This window comes from Saccostrea echinata, unplaced genomic scaffold, assembly GCF_033153115.1.
Source record: "Saccostrea echinata isolate AGI-Se365-2 ecotype Australia unplaced genomic scaffold, CSIRO_AGI_Sech_v1 ptg000052l, whole genome shotgun sequence".
NCBI classification, from domain to species: domain Eukaryota; kingdom Metazoa; phylum Mollusca; class Bivalvia; order Ostreida; family Ostreidae; genus Saccostrea; species Saccostrea echinata.
In genome coordinates, this window is record NW_026889801.1 from 13,557,432 (window position 1) to 13,571,215 (window position 13,784).

The following is a 13,784-nucleotide window of genomic DNA, read 5'->3' on the forward strand; positions in this document are numbered from 1 at the left end:
TTATCATACTGAAACTTCGTAGTTTTCTTCGTACGTCATGTCTCCTCACCTGGTCAAAGTCTGGCCACTTTGGTACCAGTGAAGATGGTTTGACTGGAACAACGGTTCGAATTCTGCGTCCCATGATCAGTTTTGCTCGACTGACTCTAGATCTGATGTCTAAATGGGTGTTGAGCGGTATGCCATAAGCGCAACAAAGACGTCATCCTGCTGTAATATGCGTTTCGCGGTTTTGACTGCGCTCCCGCCTTTTGCTTGTGGATAGTGAGGACTGGTATTCGTATGTATGCGCGAATCCATACTTAGCTGCAAACTTCTTGAAAGAGTCTGACGTAAACTTGGTGCCGTTGTCGGTTACCAATTCCTCTGGAATACCCCAACGAGCTTATATATTCTTGAGTTTTCCAATTGCATGAGCGCTAGTCAACAAATCCAGGTAAGCAATTTCCAGATAACGAGAAAAAAATCTGTAACTACAAGGAAATGTCTACCTTACAGCTCACTCAGTAATGTAGCAATCTTTTGCCAGGGACGACCTGGGAGGACAGTAGTTTTTCAAAGGTTCTCGGTTCTATTTTGGTTGATGAAGAAGACAGAATTCGCAGGACTTAACAGTACGCTCAATGTCGGTTGAAATACCTGGCCACCATACCGCTCTCCGTGCACGTTCACGGCACTTATTCAGACCTAAGTGTCCTGAATGTATGTCAGTTAAGGTCTCTGTTCAAAGGGACTCCGGAATGAAATGCGCTCTAGTCGTTGGTCAGACATCGTTAAATTTTTTTTACACCACAGTCTACGTACAGATCGACTTCCACCTCTGTATCCTCGGCTTTTCCGGTTAACGGACTTCTCGAGAGGGTGTCCGGTCGATTTGAGCATATTTGGTTTCAGCCGGCGTTAATGTCCTCGACAAAAGAGCAATAGGTTTTTAGCTGACCATCGAACTGCTGAAGTATGTCAGCTCCTAGACCATAGCTGCTGGCATCTGTATTAATCACAACTGGCTTTGAAGAATTATAGAAGGTCAATGCAGGCGTTTCTGTTAGCATCTCCTCCACCCTTTTGAAGGCTTCTTCCTGGGGGTTGTCCCATACCCATACCGAGTCACTCTTGAAAAGGTCAGTAAAAGACTGCATGACGGTGGAGAGATTTGGTAAAAATCGTCCAAGATAATTCACCATTCCAAGTATTCCCTTAATTTCAGTCATATTTGTTAGTGCCGTCAAATCACGTATTGCACGCACACGTTTGAACTATTCAAGTGATCAAAATTTTCAATGCTTTGTTTCCGGAACTCGCATTTACTCTTGTTTAATTAAAGACCAGTGCACGGTGCAAACGCTTGTCATGCTCCTCCACTGCACTTCCGTATACAATGATATCGTCCATGATAGCTCCATTGATATCTGCTAATATGTATGAAATACGACGCTATTATATTTCAGGGCTGACGTTATCCCGAAAGGTACCCGCTGAAACCAATATCGTCCAAAGGGAGTTTTGAAGATAGTAAATTGGCAACTATATGGAGCAAGGGGTATCTGGTGAAAACCACTACTAGCATCGAGCTTTGAAAAGACTGTAGCCTTGTTCAATTTCGGGGCAATGTCGTCCAGGTTGGGTAACATGTAATGTTCACGCTTGACTGCCTAATTCAGTTTCTTAAGATGAACACACAAGCAAACATCCCTAATTTTCTTGAATGCCGTCACAATTGGTGCACACGAATCTATCGGTTTTGCACTTTTGCGATGATTCCTGCATTTTCCATTTTGTTTAGTTCTCCCTCAACCTTCGACATCAATGTAAAAGGAATCCAGCGTGCTGTTGTGACACAGCATGGAGTGGGTCCGGGTTCAAGCGCTATCTTGACTAGTGGGCCCTTAACGCATCCATGTGTACCCGTATTACATCCCGTATTACCTCAATTTTCATCACGAGCCCCATACTGTGTGCTACACTTCGACTGAGCAACTTATAACCACTAAAAGAGTTTTTAAGCACATACACTCGAAAACGAAACTCAGTGTTTTTGTGAAAAGTCTTAGTGATGAACATCCCTTTATACTCTACTGATCCTCCTGGACTGTACAACCGGTTTGTTGATGTCTGCAGTTTGGGCTTAACTGGCGATGAATTGTATGTAGCCTCAGATATCACAGATGTTTCAGCACCAGTGTCAATCTTAAATGTAATATACTTACAACACACCTTCAATTTCACAGTCAAAGCATCTGTATTGTCTGACCCGCTCAAGTCGATTTAACCCATGTAGAATGAATAAGATGATGAACATGCATCTTGAACTTCATCCAGGTGTCTTGGCATGCTGCGACAAATAACCTGAAAGTGTCCTTTTTTCCCACACTTCAGACATTTCTTTTCTGATGCCGGACAGTTTCCGGGACTGTGCTTTAGATTACACTTGTTACACTTACTGTAAACTTTTTCCTTGGCTTTAAGCTGTCTGCTATAATTGTTTAAAGGGGTTGGCAAATTTTGCTGTCAAACTCTAACTGCATCTAATTTCTTAGATTGTAAGTCTTTTAATATGATGTTTCAGAAACTCTGAATTACGTGCCATATCAACAGCTTTTGAGAGTGTAAGTTAGATTCAAGCTGTAGTTTCTCGTTAAGTTCCTTGTCGATAATGCCCACAACTCACCTATCAATAATTTGGTCGTTCTTGTCTCTGAAATCACAGCTAGTACTAGTGGACCGCCAACTCGGACATATTCCTCTACTGACTCTTCCTGGCGCTGACTCCAGATGTGGAATTTGGCGCGCTCGTGAATCCCATTTTTCTTTGGAACAAAGTCTTTGTCAAAATTTTCAAGAACCTACTTGAACTTCTTCTCATCACAATTAGAGATTGCAAATGACTTAAATATCCCCTCTGCTTCCGGCCACATAGCGTAAATAAGAGAACTTATCTGGATTTGGTCATCTCCATCGCGATCTGAAAACGTGTGAATCTCTGCTTCATTCCGACCATTCATTCGGCTCGGTTAAGGCGAAATTTTCTGGGGGGTTGAGTTTCGGCATCGCAGTTCAAAAGTTAAGGCAACATTTTCTATAAAAAGGCACCAAAAACGAGACACTGAAAGTTCAACTGTCTTATTTTTTTGCATGAAACTCTATCTGAAATATCTTTATGGCTTCATGAAGAGTTTGTCCATCGGTATTTTTTGTCATCATGTGACCCTCTACAGTCACGTGAGCTCCGATGTTAGGTCAAAATATAAAATGTCAAATTTAACCAAAAAGTGCAAGGGCAAGGCAAATAATATTTGAATTGCACAATGTTTCATTGTGTTCCTTGGTATCTCTCCTATCGAAAAAACTGATGCTTATTCAGTCAGATTTCTGAGATATTTAAGTTATTCATTGAAAACAAACACCAGTATTCAAAAATAGGGTATTTTGCATCATTTAACCGGAAATTTTAAATTGCCTAATGAATTACAAAGAAATGAGCATCACTTTTTAAAAAATATACAATAAAATAAAGAATTTAAAATAAAAACCTGCCTCTTGGGTTGTCGCCTTGCCCTTGCACTTTTTGATTAAATATTGAAATTTAATTGCAAGGATGATCAACATCCAATCTACTTCATATAATTACACTAAATGAACACGTGTATTTACGATGTCCGACTCTGTTTTCAAAGCCTGGCGTCATCAGAATTTCTTGAATCTCAGTTTGATAATATTGTATTGACTTCCTACTTAGTCAGTGCATGTTTGTCTATTTTTCTGTTTCACAGTAGTTGTATATTTGCATTGATAATGATGTATCAAAAAGAGATTTATTGACACACATGTGCTCATGGTTAAAAGAGAAAAATCTGCTCCTTCTTACATTTGCACTCTTTCTCTCTGTTATAACCAAGGGTTGGGACGTGTTGAATATTTATTTATAATTCACCACATGATTTCTTACCTCAGGTAACTTTGTGAATACTTAATTTTGTCACATAACTTGTACGGTAGAATATTTTGTGCTAACTAGGACATTGTGTTCGTCTGACATTGATTTAATTTTTTTTTTAAATGGACATGCATCGTCAGTAGTGTACCTGTGCCATACAGAATCGAGAGGGATGTAGGAAAGAGTGATCCCTTTTTTCATACAAGCCATTGTTATTTATCTAGTCTAATTTTAGACACATTTTTACCATATAAGCTCCACCTCTCATGCATACCTAATATTCAATCAAGGGCAGGTAAGTGTACGTTCTCTATACATGTATTTGGAAAACAGAAAGGACAAAAACCTAGAATCATTTTATCGTTATTATTTAACATTTATAAAAAAACAATATTCAAACAATACACATCGGGAGCAGAGCAAACACGGACCTCCAAAAACATCAGAGGTGGGATCAGGTGCCTTGGAGGAGTGAGCATCCCCTGTCGACCGGTCACACCCGCCGTATGCTCCTTGTCATGACCGGGAAATAATGGATAAATCCGTCGACAATTCAGCGTGTAAATAATGGCGTAACAATTAGTATGAAAAAGTCAGTCAGCATATGACTTAATGATAGATTGTATTTGCTGACAAGGTCATTGTATCGACCATAGAACTTACGAAATGATGTCTTTAAACGAGCCTACTGAAATTCTTGTTTCATCAACTTGTTTGGAAATAACTTATCTCGTTTTAGAAATTGTTCATACGTAGAGTATGCTCTTGTGTATCGAATCAACTGAGAGATATACACCCCATATGCAGATGATAAGGGTATATTGCTGCATAAGTCATCACGTTTTTCATACAGCTTTGTTATTAGATTACCATAAACGTCTTTTTCTAGTAAAATATCCAAATATGAAACAGATGTGTCAGACTCTATGGTATCTTTTATTTCAAGCTCACTGGGATATATCTTGTCGACATATGAATGGAAATAACTATTGTTAATTGATAATACGTCGTCAATATATTTAAATGTTGAAGGCCACAGCAAGAGATTTCTTTATCTCGTGTAAAAGATTTTGAATGAATTCTGCTTCAAATCAATACAAAAATAGGTCTGATTAATAACGGGGCGCAATTGGTACCAATGGGAATTCGAACATATTATTGGAAGACCTGGTCTCCAAAAACGACATAGATATTGTCAATCAGAAACTCAAGCATCTTTTTTAATATCAACATTAGAGTACTTGTGTGTACAATCACAATGTTTGTAGACAATATTGTTACCTGCTTTGTCAGCTGACAACAGTACATACTGATCGTGTAGTCTATCTTATTCTTTTTACACTTCTGGATTACTGAACACAGAAGGAAAGATGGTTTTCATATTGCCCCTCAATCGCTTAATGCGAGATTTTAACATACATCTGAAACATTTATCCATTCTGACAAAGTGCCTAGGTCTTATTTTGCATGTCTGGCCCATCGCCTTGCGTAATCTTCCACAAAATTCATAATATTTATGAAATTATGATTCAAGTTGAAAGATCGGGGATTCTTAAAAAGCAAAAGAAGCGACCGAAAAAGACCCAAAACCATTAAGTGCAGTCATCCTTTACTTGATAAAGACCTTGCAAGATCTATCACCATATCTTTTTTACATGTATATCACTTTAAAGAAGCTTTGCTTCAGATTTTCCATCTTGAAAGGAACTATCAACCCTTCGCATTAAAATCAACTCCCATCAGTACTTTCAGTACTTTGATTTGCTATACCCCAGTTTTAATCAGTCTGATTTGGCCCGTGACATGCCACACACAGTTCTTATTGATATCATAAAAAAAAAACTCTATTCACTCAACGGATTCATTTCAAACAATTTGATGAAAAAATACATCTCGATTCTTAACCATCACTTATTCTAGACCCATTCCTTTGTCCATCTCTAAACATCGTCTGCTGCTAGGTCTTTATCCTTGGATCCAATAAATATTTGAACAAAGCTACATTGCACGGAAGAAAAACTAAGATGCATATGTCCACAATTTCTCCAGATTTACAGAACTGACCACACATGTATTACAAAGATGTCATTGAGTTTAAGAAATTTGCTCTTACTTGAAAATCTGTAACATTTTGGAAAGGTTCCTTTCTTGATAGCAGCATTCCCTGTAAAAGAAAACAAACATACTCAGTATTATTGAATAAATAAAATATACCACATAACCAGTTGAGTTCTCGTTTCCAGCAACGATTTGCTATTTTGGCCCCTCTGAGCCCCTTAATTGGAGGGATCAGCCCCTTTTTATGTCAAATGAAAGGTCTTATGATTTTGAAGATTATTTGTTCAACAACTATTTAGAAATTTCTGTCTGTTTTTGAGCTATATAAAATAGAAATATTTAGGGTCCAGACATTCAAGTCCTTAATGGGGCCGTTTGGAAAAATTGAAAGGGTGCAAATTGACAATAACTTTATTCGGAACATCTTTTGTTCGTTATTGCTTATCAAAATATTTCCCATTTCGAGATATAAAGTGTCAAATATTTAGCATTCTGGCCCATTTTGGCCCCTAATTACGTAATATTGGATCAATTTTTTTTATAATATATTAATGCAGATTTTTAAGATAAATATTATGCTTCAGTAATTTATCACAAAATTTTGATCGTTAAGGAGTTAAAGGTATAAAGTCTTTTGGCACCTCTAAGCCCCTAATTTGACGGGCCTACCCCTTTTTCATGATATCGTTTGAATGACCTTGATATTCTGCACAACTTTTGTTCGATATGTGGTAACAAAATATTTGTAGATGCAAAGATATGACGAAAACCGTGAAAAATTTAGCGAGATGTTACTGAGCCATTTTTTCGAGCCCTACCGAGCGCTGGTGCCTTTATGTTAGACAAATAAGAATACCAAATTGCACGTCTACTCAACTATCTTAAGGAAATCGATGGAAAATTTTATCTTAATATCTTCTTAAAGGTGCTTAGACACAGATTTGAAGTTAATATTTTCTCAAAATTTCTGTATAATATCACGACTTATATATTGCAACAGCATTTCACACGAAAATACAGTTAAAAACTTATTTTATCTGGAAATTATTGGAACTACGAATTCCTGGACGCGTTTGATTAACACATCCTTGCACTTTCACAAATTTTATCTTTATCCTTAATATTTAAGAAAAGAAGCGATTTTCTTTTTATTAATGAAAAACATTACATCTATAATCCAGAAAATTCAGAGTAGAAATGTGCGAAAGCAAACCCCCTCACTTATATCGTCAGCCCGTGCTCAGTGTTGTGTAGAGTTTAACAAATTGAATACACCCGTGAAAACGTAAACTGTTTTTGTAAACATGGCACGAGCTCTGTTATTGTTAATGTTTACAATTCACCGGGTGTGTTCAATTGTTTAAGTCTGCACACACCACTGAGCACGGACTGACAATACTGTGAGTGGGTTTTGCTTTCGAACATTTCTACTCTGAATTTTCTGGATTATAGTTTTAATACTTTTCATTAATACACAACAAAACTGCCACTTTTCTTCAGTATTTAGAATAAAATTAAAAATTGTGAAAGTGCAAGGATGTGTCAATCATTTTGCCATAAAAATTGGTATACATTAAAGAGGTTAACATCCTGTACCTAAAACGTGCTAGGAGCTAGTTTATGCTCTTTGGGAAATACTCGCAAATTTACTGAGAATGTGTGCACTGTAATATATACACGCCTATAAGTGCCAAGGCGAGTATATAGGTCGGTTGTATTTTAGGTTAATTTGGAGGGATTTGCCATTGACCCGCTTGTAAGTCGGTACAACTTTTTGCCAGAATCGTTTGAAAGTTGAAATCAATGCACTGATGTTTTTACCTGGTTTCCATTAATATTTTTCGAAATAACGCCGATATCTAATTTTAAATCATTAAACAAATAAGTAATGCACACTTAAGATAAAAATAAAATTATTATAATAAGTAAATACTTGTACTTTATGTATAATCTTTGAATGCATAAACGATTATACATATATAGACTTTGTTCTTCAATAATCGTCGGAAATATATATAAAATGCTACATTTCGCTGTCCAGAAAAATACCAATCTCTTTATAACTCGCCTATAAGTAGGACATAGAGTTTTGGACCAAAATTTAACTCCCAAAAAAACGACTTATAGGCGAGTATATACGGTACTAGCAAAAATGTTTAACTTCGCCTCTACATCGTAAGAATTAAAAAAAAAAATATTCTTTTGACCAGAATCAACTTCCAGCACTTTTTAGATTATACATGTTATAAGCAATTGATATTCCGCATTTCAACTTAAACAGTCTACTCTAGTGCATGTCTTTCCACTTTTAAGGTTTATCGAGAATATGCTTATCGTATTATCGATTTTTTAATACATTCTCTGACGCCGGGCAACTAGATAAGGTCCTGATTATTAATTATTTACTTACGTGTAGTTGTTTCAAGAATTGCTTTATTTTCAGTTTTGTTTGTTAAACTTAAAAATTTACAATGATTTTGTATTCAATTAATCATCTTTGTAATCATTAAACCAATGGATCCACTCCTCTGGCAACTTATACTGCGTCAATTCAAAGCGAATGACGCCATATATATATATATGACAAGATTTGTCTCTTGATACTCGGCAGTGTTGTTTCAAATGTTGAGATTTTCTATTCTCAAATAAATAATGGATAAAACAAATGCATACAATCTTTTATTTACGCATTTATGTTTGCTTCTTATTAAATTTTTAATGACGTCACAATGATACGTAGTACACCATGCCTAACTAATGCGAACTCAGGCTTTCTTTAATGTAGCTGAGTACAATGTTTCCTCTAACATCCCTGAAATGCTAACTTCATATCTCTAACTGTTTATGAGCACACTTCAGGGCAAGCAGTCCTTCTAGAAATAAAAAAATATCATTCATCTCTCAAAACCGGAAGAGAGATCATCAACGGAAAAAAAAATTCCAATAAGGTTCAGGACAGTATCTATCAGATCTGAAAGTTTCGTGAAAATTTACCAATTCCGCAGGTATGTTAAGGCAGTACCCAGATCATATTTCGGCGAATTTAGACTTTTTTCGTAAAATGTAACATTGATAAATCGGAAAAACCATAGATAAAACATTTACTATTATTACCCATTGTATAGACGTCATTGAGTCTTAGGCTAAAAGAAGCACTCCACTACGACGTCATCACGTGACGTCTATAAATAGAAAAATTGCCTTAATGAAAAAGTGAAAAGTTCAACACTACCCCGGAGATAATTCATTTCTTTTAGTGAAAATAATTATGTAAAAACATCACTGGGCCATGAAAAATGCTGCTAGAATCCTACTCTCCTGACACAGAAAAAAATATTCCAAAATTTCGCATGAAACCTTACCAAAATTTTTACATTTTATACATACGATCAAGGAATTTTTATCAATTCATGTTAACCACACGATTCTAGCAGCACTTTCCAAGTACTATAGAATACAAGCTTTCGATACAAAGAAAAATTAAATTTCAAAGTATGCAGCATAGTGTTGAACTTTTGCATCTTTGTTGTTATAGAACGACAGAGGAACGGCTGATCTGGATTTCAAAGCACTGACTATGTTCATTACAAGAAAACATGATAAGAATATATCAGCGTACCTGATTCTTAATCTTTAATTCCTTATGAATCACACATAACATTCATGGTATATGCCTTAAAACTCCCATTTCATATATTTGTTTACACGAATTCTCATTTCACTCGGCAAATATTTGATCAATAGTTATGACGTCATGGGTTTGGTATTTAACCCCCGTGCTAAATAATTAGCTATTTATACCACCCAAAAACGACAAGATTTAGTTTATGTTATGTTTTGAATGATTCCATTCTTTTCTTGGACCTGAAATTAAACTTTAAATATAGATATTAAGAAATCATTATTTCATTAGTTCACGTCATACAGCTTACTATGACGTCATATTGTGAAGGCAAGTAGGATATCTCTGGGTGTAGCCTTAACATACCCGCGTCATTTCCGAGAACTTGCATTTTTGTGTGCACAAAGTCGGTAAGAAAAAAAATAATAATAGGGAAAAAAGAACCGAAGAACAACAAGGTCTTTCGTTAGAGACGGAAGACCTTAATGACAAGTAATTCAGATGTTAAGAGTAGTGTTAAAATGATTTGATAATGGACAGGCTATATAATGGTTGTAAACGTTACAAGTACATGTTCTAGTATATGAACAGACAAAATATGTTGATAGTCTCAGTCATACTATGTAGGCCCATGAGGGATAAGTGTGTGGAAAGTTTCGTTGCTAAAAGAGGGCAGAATAAAATAGGAACATATGTGTTGCATTGGCATTTTGAAATATAAATTTCTTAATATATACAACTTCGAAATTGTGTGTATTGTGTGCATTTTTCACTGCACATAATAAATGTACACTCTCTCGAATGAACTGTAGCTCTCTAGTTGTCAATCCCATTTTTACAGACTAGAAACATATATAAATGTAGTTGAACAGAAGAAAAGAAATAACTAATTGTACGTCTCTTGAGCAATGAATAATAAATTTAATGAGTAGGCAAAATTCATGTTTGTTTATCTGAGTTCAAGTAACGTAAAAATATATTTTAGCAAATCAAAATTGGAGAATCCCCCCCCCCCCAAAAAAAAAAAAATAAATAACCGATGTCCCTACAAGCATATGCCTGCCAGTACTGCAAAGAACAACACTCCCGGCTTAAATGCCCCAAACTCCCCCAAATGATGAAAAACAGTCGTCTAAAGCTTCAAACTCCAGTAAAACCAGAAATTCTTTAAAAAATAATTTTTAAAGGATACAATTCCTTCCTTTCAGATTTAATCATATCGGGCTTCACCAGTATTCTTAGATTAGGTTTCTAGGTACCCCTACATCTCAACATTCTTCAAATCATGGATCCACTAACAAACATCCTGAAGTTGGGTAGGATATCAGAGCCCTCCACTTATCCTCAATTTGAAAACTTGGTTATCTCTCCTCTTGGCGTTGTTAAAAAAAAAGTAGAAGTCCAATTTCGTCTAATTCATGACCTGTCCTACCCAGAAAACAACTCGGTTAATTCTCAAATCCCTCCAGAGAATAGTCATGTTTCTTATTACTCCATAGACACTATAATTTCACTAGTGAAACAATTTGGCACTGCAGCCCTAATGGCTAAATGTGATACTGAGGATGGTTTCTGCAATATCCCTGTCCACCCAAATGACTACTATTTGCTGGGATTTAAATGGGATAATTTCTATTATTACGACAAATGCCTCCCTATGGGCGCTAGTAGCTCCTGTCAAATTTTTGAAACACTCAGCACTGCGTTACAGTGGATCATGCTCAACAAATTTTCAGCTCTAGGTATGTCCCACATGATTGATGATTTTTTCTTCAGAGGTCCCCCTGCTTCCGATAGCTGCTTAACAGACTTGAACAATTTTATATCCCTTTGCAACAATATTGGAATTCCTTTGAATCCCAACAAAACCTGTATACCTAACACAATTATTATCATTTATTGTATTGAGGTGGATCCCATTGCCATGGAATGTCGTTTACCAGATGACAAAATTTTCAAAATTAAAACTCAGCTATCCAAATTTTCCCTGCAGAAAAAAAGATCATTCTCTGTGAATTGCAATCCCTCATTGGGTTGCTTAATTTTGCTTGCTCACTGATTTCTCCCGAGCGTGCCTTCTTGCGTAGGTTAATTGACCTGAAAAATCCTTAGGTAAACGCAACGGAAGAACACCAAGAATGTATCACTTATTACGATAACGTCCGAGAGTATTGGCCTGACGTAATAATCTCTCTCGGGTGTTATCTTAATAGGTAATATATTCTCTATGCACTTCCGTTGCGTTTACCTAAGGATTTTTCAACACAGTGGGATTCTTACGAGATGCAGAGTCAATCCGATAGCATGAACTAAGACAGAAATATATATAGAGACAGTGTGAACCGACATTTTAGGTTAAAATAAAATAAAATCTTGTTTTTTAAACCCAGAAGGACCAGTGGGGGTACAACGTAAACAAACCGGAGTGGCATACCTTTCTCTCTTATAATGTATAGTGGGGATTTTTGTGTGGAACGATTATTTAGGGTTTTCGCGATTTTTTTTCTATGGTGCACATGATATAATTTGTGAAAAAAAAAATGTCCAACAAGCCCCAAGGTTGAATATCGGCGGGGGGAAGGGGGTCCTGTCCACAAGTACCTGTGGAAAGAAATTGACATCTTTACTTAAATTAGGTAATTTTCGAGTTGATGAGTGCACCCCCAAAAACAGTTTTAATAGATCGGCTTATCCATGATGTAGGCACCTAACGTTATAAATTACTCTCCCACCTGCCAGTTTACGGGGAAATAAAACCCCCCTTCGTAACGAAAAAGCGCACTAAGGGAGATAATCTCGAAACTTGCGTATTAAATTGAAGCTATATTATGAATAAAAATAGAAATTTAAACTGTAAACAATGCAACTATGTCTAGGCCCCTTTAACAATACATGATTATATATATAAATATAAAGTGTTACTTTACCTTCACTTTCGATAGCTTTGGGAATGTATATCTTTGATTTTGTTCCATATATCCTGTGCACAAAATCCTCTTCAATATATTTTTCACTTTTACCATCATATTTTTCAGGCCATTTGATGTAGGTCTTTACATCCCTGTAATATATATTATCAGGTGTTCCATTGGAAAGACGAATGGAAAATGACTTCAAAATAGTCCTTGTATCCTCTATGCACACAACTGTAGAACAATCCCCAGGAAGTAATTGCCGTTTCCACCCGAATGTACATACTTGAACGGAGATTGTATATCCATGTACTAAAATCTCGAACAGTAGTGATAATTCAAGATTTCTTGATGTACAAAACGGACTTCTACATGAAGATGATGAGTTAAACACAGAAAAATATCAGTATTCTGAAGATTCAATATCCTTGTGCATCCAAGTTTATTGTTAAACTCTGAAATCAAACAGGCTTGGTTTACTGTAACAGAAAGATTCAGACTATCTTCAAAGTTGCCATACCGTTTGATCATCAGATATTGACAGGGGTATTTTAGCGTTGAGTTGAAATACCCACTGGATAGATTAGGCACCTCTCCCATGGCCTTGCTGATCTCTATCATTTAATTAGTCCATCTTAAATTTGAAAATAAAAACGACTTCAGCAAAAAACAAATGCTAACAAAGTAAAGCAAAAAAACAAACAAACAAACAAACAAACAAAAAAAAAACAAAAAAACAAAACAAAACAAACAAACAAACAAAAAACAAGTAAAAAGCAAAACAAAACAAAAATGAAAAACAAACAAAAAACAAAACTGATGCCCCCGTATGGCAGCTTATGGCCAAGGCTAAACTTTTTCAACTCTAGGTCAAACACCAAGATCACCAAGATCAAGAAGTCAAACATGTTGTTATCCAAAAAAAAAGGTTAAACTGCAAGGTCAAGAGGTAAAAATGTTGGTACATGAAGAAAAGTCTTGTCACAAGAAGCCACATGTAAAATATAAAAGCCCTAGAATCAAACTTTCAGAGGTTATGAGCAAGGTTAAAGTTAAAAAAAAAAAAACCAAAACAAAACAAATCAAAAACAAACTCCAAGGTCAAGAGGTCAAAGGTGTTGGTATCTAACGAAAGATTTTGTCACATAAAATGTGGAAAATAAATGCCTTAGCCCCAAATGTTCAGAAGTTATGGGCAAGGTTAACCTTTTTTAATAGTATGTCAAACTTCCAAAGTCAAGATTAAGATAAATTTTGC

At 35.9% G+C, this 13,784-nt stretch overlaps 1 protein-coding gene across 9 annotated transcripts in view; it reads right to left on the bottom strand.

Annotated features, from left to right (window-relative positions):
* Positions 1 to 13,784, bottom strand: part of LOC133203844 (uncharacterized) — a 161,697-nt gene that overhangs the window by 86,660 nt on the left and 61,253 nt on the right. For 7 of the 9 annotated variants that reach the window (XM_061339638.1, XM_061339641.1, XM_061339642.1 and 4 more), the window contains exon 2: positions 6,048 to 6,098. The exons of 1 other annotated variant lie outside the window; for it this stretch is intronic. The gene's annotated coding sequence lies outside the window, so the exon portion shown is untranslated. Of the gene's footprint in view, positions 1 to 6,047; positions 6,099 to 12,541; positions 13,161 to 13,784 lie in introns of all 9 variants that reach the window. One more of the 9 variants, XM_061339639.1, reaches the window with a different exon arrangement.